Source organism: Rana temporaria, chromosome 5 (genome assembly GCF_905171775.1).
Source record: "Rana temporaria chromosome 5, aRanTem1.1, whole genome shotgun sequence".
Classification (NCBI taxonomy): Eukaryota; Metazoa; Chordata; class Amphibia; order Anura; family Ranidae; genus Rana; species Rana temporaria.
Window position 1 is genome coordinate 49,635,208 of NC_053493.1, and position 13,520 is coordinate 49,648,727.

Here is a 13,520-nt window from a genome sequence, read left to right on the forward strand (position 1 = left end):
CCCCCTTCAGCACAGAGCCCTCCATTCAGCACAGACCCCCTTCAGCACAGATGGACCCCCTTTAAGCACAGACCCCCCTTTAGCACAGGTGGACCCCCATTCAGCACAAACCCACCCTTCAGCACAGACGGACCCCCCTCCCCCATCCCATTCAGTACCTCAGATCAGCACAGCACAGCAGGTTCCCTCCCCCCGTGTACACAAACACTGGAGGGGGAGGCAGCTTCACTCTGTTCTCTGTGCCTGTGTGACATCCGGCCCGGGACTGCTCAGACAGCCCGCGGCCACGAGAGAAGGGGATGGTTGGTCACACTCCGCACCAGGACCACCCCCCCGCCCCCCCCTTGCAATGCCATGGCCAGCAGCTCGCCTCTCTCTCCCTGTTCTAACCTGCCTGTCACCGCTGCGCTGTCACTGCTTCAGTTGCGGAGGGGTGTTTTCACTCTTCAACACCTTCTCGATTCAAGGGGGGGCAATTGCCCCCCCTTGCCCTATGGAGCGGACGCCCATGGATATATAGGTGGATTCAGGTACAGTTACGCCGGCGTATCAGTAGATACGCTGTCGTAACTCTGAATCTACGCCGTCGTAAATGTAAGCGTATTCTGGAAACCAGATAAGCTTAAATTAGGCTAAGATACGAGCGGAGTAAGTCTCCTACGCCGTCGTATCTTAGGGTGCATATTTACGATGGCCGCTAGGTGGCGCTTCCGTTGAGTTCGGCGTATAATATGCAAATGACTAGATACGCCGATTCACGAACGTACGTGCGCCCGTCGCAGTTAGTTACACCATTTACGTTAGAGATACGCCGGCGTAAAGATAAAGCTGGTCTCTAGGTGGCGCATCCCATGCAAAGTATGGACGTCGGAACAAGCGTATCTTTTTACGTCGTTTGCGTAAGTCATACGTGAATAGGGCTGTGCGTAAATTACGTTCACGTCACAGGCATTGAGCCGACGTATCTTTGGGCGTAAATACGACGTGATACTGAGCATGCGCGCGCATGCGCCGTTCGTTCGGCCATGCATCTACATGGGGTCAAGCCTCATTTAAATACAACACGCCCCCTACAGCCTACTTTGAATTACACGCGCTTACGCCGGCCCATTTACGCTACACCGCCGTAACTTAGGGGGCAAGTGCTTTGTGAATACAGCACTTGCCTCTCTAAGTTGCGGCGGCGTAGCGTAAATACGGTATGCTACGCCCGCGCAACGTAGATCGGCTTTGTTGCACAAAGGGGAGGGGGAAGGGGAATTTGAAGGGTAATTTAAAGTCCAACTCCAGACCCCCACAAACCCCCCTGCATTTATGAAAAAATATCTGTAAGCTATTTTGGCCAAGTCCTATGATTTTGCATCTTCTCTTCTTCTTCATCTTCTTATTCCTCTTGGCATTAGGAAGAGTCTAAATTCTGCAGGGAATGGCAATGGATAATGAGAGTTCTGCTCTCTGCGGCATTCCAGGGAGTCGAGACTCCATCCTCATCCCAGGCTCACAAGGAAGGGTTTGATTGATTCTGGATGTCATCCAACCCGGAAGAGGTTGAAGTCCTATGATGTTTTTTCTGTATCAGTTGCTTATTAGTGTGAGAAAACATCTCAAACCCGCCTACATGGGCTCAACCCATAAGCTGCTTCTTCCGCTGATAACTTCTATTAATTCTCTGTTGGATGCTCTTATCCAATATTCTGTTACATGGGAAACTCCCGATCTGAATTTTAAATCAGCACGTCTCAGTTTCTGACCTGGATTTATGGGCTGAAATCAAAACCGGAAGCGGATGATGACCTTGGCTCCACTGGCAACTGAACTCGACACTTCGTCTTGTCCAAGATTTTTCGAAGTCGAATGACTAGGATCCAAAACACTGAGTTATCTAGTGTCTGCGGAAGTATTTGTGACCATTCAAGTCATTCATCTGACATCTCCAGCAATTATTTAGCAAACATACACAGGTCCTACAATATGACCCTCTCTATAAGACAGAGAATACTCCACTTCTGGCCTTTTACCATTCTGATTTAAATCACACGACATTTAAACAGATCCTATGTTCAATGACTTTTTTGAATTAGCTGACATTTAAAAAAATATTAAATACAACAGCAAACATTTAGACCCGGTTCACACTGGGACGACTCGTCAGGCGACGCAGCCGCCTGACAAGTCGCGTCCCATTCTAGTGAATAGAACCGTTCTAATAGGAGCGACGCAAGTCGCTCCGACTTAGAAAAAGGTTCTTGTACTACTTCGGGGGCGACCTGCATTGACTTCTATACAGAAGTCATTTTGCAAGTCGCCTCTGAAGTCGTCTTCATGTCGCCTGGCCGAGTCGCCCCCGAAGTCGTGCTGCCCCTGTGTGAACCGGCTCTTATAATATTGCAGCTTACCAATTCTTAGATGTGATGGCTGCATTCGTTTTCTTTTTTAGGCTTTGTCTTTTTTTTTGTATTTTTACCTGGTGATGTGGCCAGTAATGCCTTGTACACACCATTGGATTTTCCGATCGTGTGTCGCCCCATCTGAGTTCTTTAATCGGAAATTCCGATGAATTCTATCGGAGTTTAGATATAGAACATGTTCTATATTTTTCCCATGGAATTCCGATGTGATTTGGCCAGGCAAAAGCACGATCGTGTGTACGCGGCATAAGTCTGTTGTTTTTCAACAGAATATGCTCCTCTGCAAATGTAGCAGTTAGAGAAATCCTGGGAAAATTCCAGCCCTTTAGTTGTCCATTGCCACCCCTCAAAACTTCCACTATCCGCATGCCTTTCAGAGCCTGTCAGCTCAGAGGGGCCATGAGGATCATGATATATGGAATGCAGAATTATAAACCAGAGTTGGATCATTAACAAGGCAATCTAGGCAGGTGAATGTTCACGAGGTCCAGCTGCAACCTTCATGCTTCTGCACAGTTCAAAGCCAGTCACCTGCCTGTCGCTTCACAAGGTAGGAAGTACTTTTAGGCAGTTGGTGTCTTATTGAACCAGGCCAGTAAATATTTTAACCACTTAAAAAAACAAGCCTATTTTTTAAACTTGTTGTTTACAAGTTAAAATAATTTTTTATTTTATTTTTTTGCTAGAAAATTGCTTAGAACTCTCAAACATTATATATGTTTTTATTCAGACACCCTAGAGAATAAAATGGTGGTTGTTGCAATACTTTATGTCACACCGTATTGGCGCAGCGGTCTTACACATTTTTTGGGAGAAAAAAATACACTTTTTTAAATAAAAAAATGAGACAACAGTAAAGTTAGCGCAATTCTTTTCTATAATGTAAAAGATAATGTTACGCCGAGTAAATTGATACACAACATGTCATGCTTCAAAATTGCGCAAGCTCGTGGAATGGCAAAAAACTTACGCAACGTTTAAAAATCTCTACAGGTTACCAATTTTGAGTTACAGAGGGGGTCTTTTTTTAGAATTATTGCTCTCGCACTAATGATCACAATGATACCTCACATGTGTGGTTTGAACACCGTTTTCACATGCAAATTTTGAAAGGATTTTCTTTTGAAAATCAGAAAATGTGTGCGTTTTGTGATCCGATGGCGCCACCGATGATTTCGAAATTCGGCCAAACAAGCCTTCAATTTCACCTCCTGTTGCTACAGAAAATCATTTTCGTGGCTGGGAATCTTCTTTTCTTTCTGGGAATATTATTTTCTTGCACATGCGCATTTCTTTTTCGATTACCGTATTTATCGGCGTATACCGCGCACTTTTATGCCCTGAAAATGGGGCAAATCGTGGGTGCGCGATATATGCCGATACCCGCTTCCTGCGCTGTGTTTGAACCACTGCAACGGCATATACCGAGCGCAGTACACTCGGGTATAGTCGGGCAGGCTCGGCTCCTCTCGCGGTCACGTCCTGTACGTCCTTTACGCGAGAGGAGCCGAGACTGCCCGGCTATACCCGAGTGTACTGCGCTCGGGAAAATGTCGGCGCAGTGGTTCAAACACAGCGCGGGAAGCGGGGATCGAGCGGGGAGGACACCACGATGGCCGCAGAAGGACGCCGGACCGGACGAGGCTGCTGATGGACGCGATGAATGACGGGCAGGACGCGATGGACGACGGGCAAGACACCGACGAGTGGCATCCAAACTTTATGGGTTTTTTTTCAGGAATTTTGCTTTAAGTTCGGGGGTGCGTGCTATAAGCCGCGGCGCGTTATAGCAAGATAAATACGGTACATTTCTCACACGATTCTCCCATCATTGATTAGAAAGTCATTTGTTTTTCCAAAAACATGTACGATTACTGAAATTCGATGGTCGCACGAAAATTGGCTGTTGCTGCCGCCCACTAATTGTGCGAAATACGAACTAAAATTCTTAGATAAGATTTTCGAAATTCGACCCATATATGGCCTGCCTTACCGGTGTATATGATTGGTCAGTACAAAACGGTTGGAACATTTCCTAAGACAAACACTTTCCAGGCACAAATATTCCACATCCTGGGGATCAGGAACACTTTACACGATCTATGTCTTTAATAAACCATCCCTGTACAAAAAAAGAAAAAGTTTGTTGATATTTTCGTAGGCTACACAGAAGTCGGTATGCAGCCCTGTGCTGAGATCTGATTTCCTGGGACTAAAATAGTCATCAAGAAAAGTTCTCATTAGCCCGCTCATTCCAAAGTCAGGTTCCAGACTATAAACAATCATTTCACCTCTACACTGAGCTTAGGAGACCTCATTACAGCTGCCTGTCATTATTGGTGACTTTGTACTCTTCCGGCTCAAAGACATTGAAGGGTTGATTTAATAAAGGAGCTGAGATTGTGCACTTGGCAAAGTGGATGCTGTCTAAGCTTATTTTAAAACAAAAGTGTTCACTCTGGATACCCAATCACATTCAAAGGTTATTTAAAAAAAAATAATAATAATCCTGCACATGATTGGAGGGTTGAGATGAACATTGTTGGACTCAGTGAACACTCACTTTTCCCCATGCCAGTCTGTACACCTGTAGCATGGGAAATTGCCAGGATTCCTTTTCCCTGTAATTGCCCCGCAGCCAGGAACACGATCACAGTCACTTTTTATAATTTTTGCCACTAGTGAAATTTTGTCAAATCAGAAACTCCTAACTTCTCCTATTGGCCGGCTTAAAGGGGTTGTAAAGGTAAATGTTTTTTCACCTTAATGTATCATATGCATTAAAGTGAAAAAACATCCGACAATACCGCCCCCCCCCCCCCCACAAGGCCACGTTTTACTGAGCCCTCGAAAGTCCTGCGCTCGCCACCGCTATCCTCCTCATTTCTGTGTCTGCCCGATGATTGGCTACACTGGATAGATTAAAAACAGCCATAGGCTTGCGCTGCTGTCAATCACATCAAATGATGCGGCGCGCGCTAGGGGTGGGGCCGAGTGATACAGTGAGCGGCAATAGCCGCCGGCTGTATCACGGGAGTGCGCCCGCAGGAACTCAACACCATGCGAGCGAGCTCACATTAAGGTGTTGAGTCCTTGCGGGGGGAGCTGAGACAGCCACCGAGGGACCCCAGAAGACCAGGTTCGGGGACACTCTGTGCAAAACGAGCTGCACAGTGGAGGTAAGTATAACATGTTTGTTATTTAAAAAAAAAACATTTTTACTTTACAACCCCTTTAAGTTGATTTTATTTGGGAAAAAAGTGTGTTTTGAGGGGATATGTTTAGTAATTTACTTTATTTTTGTGTTCTTTGTTCGTTTTTTTTTTTTTTCTTTGTGTATTCTTATTGTATGCTGTCACTTTTAAAAAAAAAACTATTTTGTTTTTACATTTTTTTTTCTTTTTGTGGTAAAAACTTGTGTAATAAGAGCTGCACACACACTTGTCCAGAATAGTTGTAAGGATCGAGCTTCCATAATGTTCAGGACCCATTTTAAGTCCATTCAAAAAACACTTAATTTAACCTTTCCCTTTGACTTTCCCATTTCCCCAAAAAATCCTGGTATTCACCAAAAATGTGGGTGCAAACAAGATCAGTCAGCAGCAAGCCAAGACTTCAGGGGTAGGTCTTCATTAGATCTTCAGCTCATCAAAATGCAAATCAATGTATAACTTTTTTGAAATGTGTTTTTCTGGATATTTTTGTTGCTATTTTGTCTCTTACTGTTAAAAAAAAACCTACCAATAAAATTATAGACTGATCATTTCTTTGTCAGTAGGCAAACATACAAAATCAGCAGGGGATCAAATACCTTTTTCCCTCACTCTATATATTTTTGCATAGTATGATGTATTCAACATATAACTTTTACAATAGGGGAAACTTAAAGCGGGGGTTCACCCTATCGACAGGAAAAAAAAAAAAATTTTTTCTTTTACCTTTAAATCAGGCACTGTAGCGCGAGCTACAGTATGCCTGTCCCGAATTTTTTCCCCCCATACTCACCTTGTAGTCGTCCATCGAAGATACCGGGGAATGGGCGTGCCTCTGGAGACGGAGGATGATTGACGGCCGGCTCTGGCGCGTCACGCTTCTCCGGAAATAGCCGAAATAGGCTTGGTCTTCACGACGCGTGCGCATAGCCTGTGCGCACGCGCCGTGAAGAGCCGAGACCTACTCCGGCTGTCTTCGGGGAGAGTGACGTGCCAGGGCCGGCCGTCAATCATCCTCCCTCTCCATAGGCACGCCCATTCCCCGCGGGAGCCGGAATCTACGATGGACGACTACGAGGTGAGTACGGGGTTAAAAAAATCGGGACAGGCATACTGTAGCTCGCGCTACAATGCCTGTCTCGATGGTAACATCATGGGATTGTGGGTGAACTACCGCTTTAATTTACATTGTAACCTTTCCCTGCTCTATCCATAACTAAAGAGAAAAAGTATGCATCTAGGAGAGGGTAGGTGGGAGCTTAGATCAGATAAGTATGCATCTAGGAAAGGGTAGGTGTGAGTTTAGGTCAGATAAGTATGCATCTAGGAAAAGGTATGTGTGAGCTTAGGTCAGATAAGTATGCATCTAGGAGAGGGTAGGTGTGAGCTTAGGTCAGATAAGTGTGCATCTAGGAGAGGGTAGAGGTGAGTTTAGGTCAGATAAGTATGCATCTAGGAAAAGGTATGTGTGAGCTTAGGTCAGATAAGCATGCATCTAGGAGAGGGTAGGTGGGAGCTTAGGTCAGATAAGAGAGAAAGGAGTTTTTGGGACTTTGAATGAGATGCGTTTTTAAGCAAACAGTAAGTATAAATAAAGTTGTATACAGATAGGTAGATTCACACACATTGGCCTAAATTTAGGGCGGCCTAGCCTAGCCTTTTTAGGCTACACCGCCGTAAATTAGTTAGGCTAGTAGTGATTCACAATCTACTTACCTGCTAATCTACGGCGGTGTAGCCTAAAACAAGCGGGCGTAAGGGCGCCTAATTTAAATGACTTAGAGAGGGGCGTGTTGTATGGAAATGAGGCTTGACCTCACGTTTTTTGACGTTTTTTGACACTGCGCATGCGCCGGGCGACTACATTTCCCAGTGCGCATTGCGGCTAAGTAGGCCGTACGGGCCTATTGATTTCGACGCGGATGTAAACGACGTTACTCCCGAGGAACGGCGGCCATACTTTAACATTGTTATTCCACCTCATAGGTGGAATAACTTTAGGCCGCCTAAGGCCTTACGGAAATGACGTTAATCGACTGTGGCGGGCTCGCGTTCGTTCGGGAATCGTCATAAAAGCTAATTTACATAATCTACGCCGGCCGCAATGGAAGCGCCACCTAGCGGTCAGCCAAAACATTGCAATCTAAGATAGGACGGCGCAAGCCGTCCTATCTTAGATATGTTTAAGTGTATCTCTGTTAGAGAATACACTTAGGCCCCATACACACGAGAGGATTTATCCGCAGATACGGTCCAGCGGACCGTTTCCACGGATAAATCCTCTCAAAGAAATCCGCTGATTTCGATGGGATGGAGTGTACACACCATCCCATTGAAATCCGCGCGGAAATCCTCTGCCGATGACGTGTCGCGCCGTCGCCGCGATTATGACGCGGCGACGGGCGCGACGCTGTCATATAAGGAATTCCACGCATGCGTCAAATCATTACGACGCGTGCGGGGAATCCCTTTGGACGAATGGATCCGGTAAGTCTGTACAGACGAGCGGATCCATCCGTTGGAATGGATTCCAGCAGATGGATATGTTGTGCAGCACAACAAATATTCGATCTGCTGGAATCCATCCCAGAGGAGATTTCTCCGCGGAAACAGATCCGCTGGCGTGTACACACCATAGGATCTATCCGCAGAAACCCTTTTGCTGGGATTTATCTGCGGATAGATTCTATCGTGTGTACGGGGCCTTAAACAAACGCCGGCGTAGATTCAGAGTTAGGTCGGCTTATCTACTGATAAGCCGGCCTAACTCTTTGTGAATCTACCTAAGAATAACCAGGCTCACACTTACCACCCAAACAGTAAGTCAAATTCAACTGTCTAACTGTATATGTTAAAAGCAGAGGATTGGTTGCACGCATTTGCAAATACATGGTTAAGCTGCAGAGCCAGCAACAAGGCTCTCTGCATACTGCAGTCCTAACTAAACTTTTAAAGTCTCCTCAATAGAGGCATATAAATAATAAGTAGATAGGGGGCAGGTGACTGGGGGTGTGTCACGGCCCCTACCTATGATTGGTATAGCAGTAAAGAGCACTGGAAAAAAACGCATAATTGTATAAGGGTATCACAAAACACATCTCCATCCCTGTGTAGTATAAAGAAAACTAGGATTGGGACTTTAAATGAGGCATATGCAAAGCATACACCTCCATCCCTGTTGGTTAAAAGAGAGAAAGGAGTTTTTGGGACTTTGAATGAGATGCGTTTTTAAGCCAACAGTAAGTATAAATAAAGTTGTATACGTAATAACCAGGCTCACACTTACCACCCAAACAGCAAGCCAAATTCAACTGTCTAACTGTATATGTTAAAAGCAGAGGATACCCCTGTGATACCCTTATACAATTATGCGTTTTTTTCCAGTACTCTTTACTGCTATACCAATAGAACCTGTTTTTAACTTTTCTTATGGTTAAAAAAACGATAGAAAAACGTTTGTCTGTGGGGAAATCCATTGGTCAAAAATCCACGCATGCTCAGAATCAAGTCGACGCATGCTCGGAAGCATTGAACTTAATTTTTCTCAGCACGTCGTAGTGTTTTACGTCACCGCGTTGGACGCGATCGGATTTTTAACTGATGGTGTGTAGGCAAAACTGATGAAAGTCAGCTTCATCGGATATCTGATGAAAAAATCCATCGGATTAGGTTCCATCAGATATCCGATCGTGTGTACAGGGCATAACTGTAGTTTTTCTAAAGGTTCAGTTACCTTAAAGATCTCAACATGTTGTTTTGAAGGTATATTTTACGGAATTAAGAACACATGTAAAAGTTTCCCACATTGAAGAATAAACCGGGCTTTGTTCACGCCAGATTCATGTCATTTCTTGCAATCAATGCATCTTGAAATACCGGATTCCTCGGATGTCATAGTAATCCATCAGTGACACTTTTCAAGACATGTCAGTATTTAGAAATTTTGCAAAAATATCAGTGGAATTTAAATTCCCTTTCTACCTATTTCATGCATTTTTTCTTTATCAATCTCGCTAGAGAGTCGGTGATCTTATCATCAGAGAACGCTTGCCTGCACATACAGCACCGCTCAGCAATTACAGCTTTGGGCCTAAAGTACAGAAAACCTGCATCCTTGTAACTTCCTGTGTGCTGTATTGAAATCGCAATGTTATCAGCCTTCCCAGTTCTTTTCTGTGAACAACAAATCACACCCCCATGTTTTGTAAATGAGGCTAGGTTAGAGGTGTTCTGTAGTCCAGTCTTAAAGCGGAGTTCCACCCATATAAAAGTCAGCAGCTACAAAAAGTTTTAATAATCAGACACTGACCTGTTCCATGGTCCAGCGATGTGGGGGAATGAAGCCGCGCTCCTTTCGCCCTCCTCTCTGCAGCGCCGGCATTCTGACTGTGGGCGCCGGGCTGTGGCTTCACAGCCGGGCAAGCACTGTGCATGCGCAGGCCGCGCTACACGCTGTGTTTGGCAGGGCAATCTTCTGGGACCTGTGACATGACTCAGAAGATTGCAGGGAGGGAGGGGGGAGAGGTAAACTTCCTTCTGGCGCCGTCGAGCCCCGGGAGGAAGTGGGAGCTGGTTGCCCCTAAAAAGAGGGTATCCACTCCCTCCCCCCAAAAAAAGTGAAAGCAAAGAAAAAAATCCTGAAAAAAAACTAAAGCCTGAGTAGAAAAGCCATTTCACTGACAGCATGCTGAGAGTAGGACCCTTGCTCTGTGTGTGGAAGCAGTGGTTTCTCTGCAGAGGTTTAACATGCTCTCTGTTGTGTCAAAGCTTGAGCTCTTCAATCAGCAGAGATTACACTCATTAATGATTGGAGAGCTCTAGGTCTGATTTAACAGGGAGTGTGTCAGAACTCTGTAGAGGGACCACTGTTTCCACACACAGAGAAAGGTTCCTTCTCTACAGCATGCTGGCCGTAGATTCTCAGGGAGAAGTGTAGAGAGTCAGCATACTGATCGACCGATCCCTTGATCCTCCACTGACACCCCATTCCTGAACAGAGTGATCTGGAGGAGGGACAGTTTGGAATGGAGGAGGAAGGGACAGTATGCAGCACAAGGAAGCTCTGCATATACTACACTAGCCTGTCTGTATACCCTAGTAGCCTATTTGTATACCCTAGTAGTCTGTCTGTATACCCTAGCCTGTATATATACTACACTAGCCTGTCTGTATACTACACTAGCCTATTTACCCAAGCCTGTCTATATACCCTAGCCTTCCTATATAATACACTAGCTTGTCTATATTCTACACTAGCCTGTCCGTATACCCTAGCCTGTCTGTATACTACTGTCATGCCTTCAGCAAGATTTTCTTATGTTCCTTGTTAATTGTTAAATATGCTAATAGTATGTAAAGTACATTGTAATATCGCCATCTATTGGCTCTTTTACATACTTAGTATCTGTGAATAATTTACTGAAGGTAGATAGAGATTGTTCCTTAAAAGCCACCGTAGCTTCCCATAATTATTGTGGATTATACCATGAGGTCTGAGAGACAGCCCCCAGTATCCAACTTCCTTTTATACCACCATGCATCTGCTCCAGAGGAATCCACACCTATTCAGCTGCAGTTCTAATGTCAGCCTAAGGGCTCTTTCACACGGAGCGGACCGTTTCTGGGTCCGCTCCTTCGGCTCAGCGGGGATCCCTGCTCAGCTGTCGGCGGATAGGGCGGTCCCCGCACACAGTGCAGGGACCGCCCTGTCTCAGCTGCGCTCTGCCCTATGGGGAACCGGATGCAGACGGACCATTTGTCCGTCTGCATCAGTTCCGTTCCGCCGGACGGAAGAAAAATAGGGTTTTCTTCCGTCCGAAAACCGGATCCCGACGGACGCGGACGCTAGCGGATGCTCCATCCGCTAACGGACGCGTTCCCATAGGGATTCATTACAAGTCCGTTAACGGACTTGTAATGAACGGACAGGCGGAACGGACATGTGAAAGGGGCCTAACAGAAACATCACCAGTATGTTTATAACCCCTTTCCCTAGTTAGACTAGTGTGTTAGGGCTGTATATTTTGTATATTGTGTATACTGATTGTATGTTATTTCTTTTATTTTAGTATTACTGTAACTTCCCTGCGATAAAAGTTGAAAAAATTACCTTTGCGCCTGCCTCATTGAGTTGTTAAAGCGGTTGTATACCCGCATTTGTTTTTTTTGTTTTTTTTTTACACCTGAAAAGTAAAAGCCATAATGAGCTAGTATGCACCGCATACTAGCTCATTATGAAATACTTACCTTAAAATGAGGTGTAGGGAACTTACCTGGTCCACGGCGAGCGAGATGTCATCTTGCTCCGGCGTGTCTTCCGGGTATCAACGCTTCAGCACTGTGATTGGCTGGAGCGGCGATGTCGTCACTCCTGCGCATGCGCGCGGGAGATTTCATTCCGGCAAGGGCCGGCGGCGGCCAGCCCTTTAGCCGAGGATCCCCCCTGCGCATGCGCCGCTGCAATCAGTGGTGCATTGCGAGGGGAATATCTCCTAAACCGTACAGGTTTAGGAGATATTCTTTATACCTACAGATAAGCCTTATTATAGGCTTACCTGTAGGTAAAAGTCAAAAAGTGGGGTTTACAACCACTTAAAGGGAGGAGAATTAGCTGTCTGCCTAATTATACCTCATCCACGTATAGTGAGGGCAGAACAACTACAATAGCCTATCTATATACCCTAGCTTGTCCATATGCTACCCTAGCCTGTCCATATACTATCCTAGCCTGTCTATATACTATCCTAGCCTGTCTATATACTAACATAGCCTGTCTATATACTAACATAGCCTGTTCATATACTACCCTAGCCTGTCCATATACTACCCTAGCCTGTCTATATACTACCCTAGCCTGTCCACATACTACCCTAGTCTGTCTATATACTAACATAGCCTGTCCATATACTACCCTAGCCTGTCCATATACTACCCTAGCCTGTCTATATACTAACATAGCCTGTCCATATATTACCCTAGCCTGTCCATATACTACCCTGGCCTGTCCATATACTAACATAGCCTGTCCATATACTAACATAGCCTGTCTATATACTAACATAGCCTGTCCATATACTACCCTAGTCTGTCTATATACTAACATAGCCTGTCCATATACTACCCTAGCCTGTCCATATACTATCCTAGCCTGTCTATATACTACCCTAGCCTGTCTATATACTAACATAGCCTGTCTATATACTAACATAGCCTGTTCATATACTACCCTAGCTTGTCCATATACTACCCTAGCCTGTCCATATACTACCCTAGCCTGTCCATATACTACCCTAGCCTGTCTATATACTAACATAGCCTGTCCATATACTACCCTAGCCTGTCTATATACTAACATAGCCTGTCTATATACTAACATAGCCTGTCCATATACTACCCTAGTCTGTCTATATACTAACATAGCCTGTCCATATACTACCCTAGCCTGTCCATATACTATCCTAGCCTGTCTATATACTACCCTAGCCTGTCTATATACTAACATAGCCTGTCTATATACTAACATAGCCTGTTCATATACTACCCTAGCTTGTCCATATACTACCCTAGCCTGTCCATATACTACCCTAGCCTGTCCATATACTACCCTAGCCTGTCTATATACTAACATAGCCTGTCCATATACTACCCTAGCCTGTCTATATACTAACATAGCCTGTCTATATACTAACATAGCCTGTCCATATACTACCCTAGCCTGTCCACATACTACCCTAGTCTGTCTATATACTAACATAGCCTGTCCATATACTACCCTTTCCTGTCTATATAACCTAGCCTGTCTGTATACTACCCTAGCCTGTCTATATACTACCCTAGCCTGTCTATATACAACACTAGCCCTAGGTTCACACTGTGTATAGTGCAAAATCTGACTTCCTGA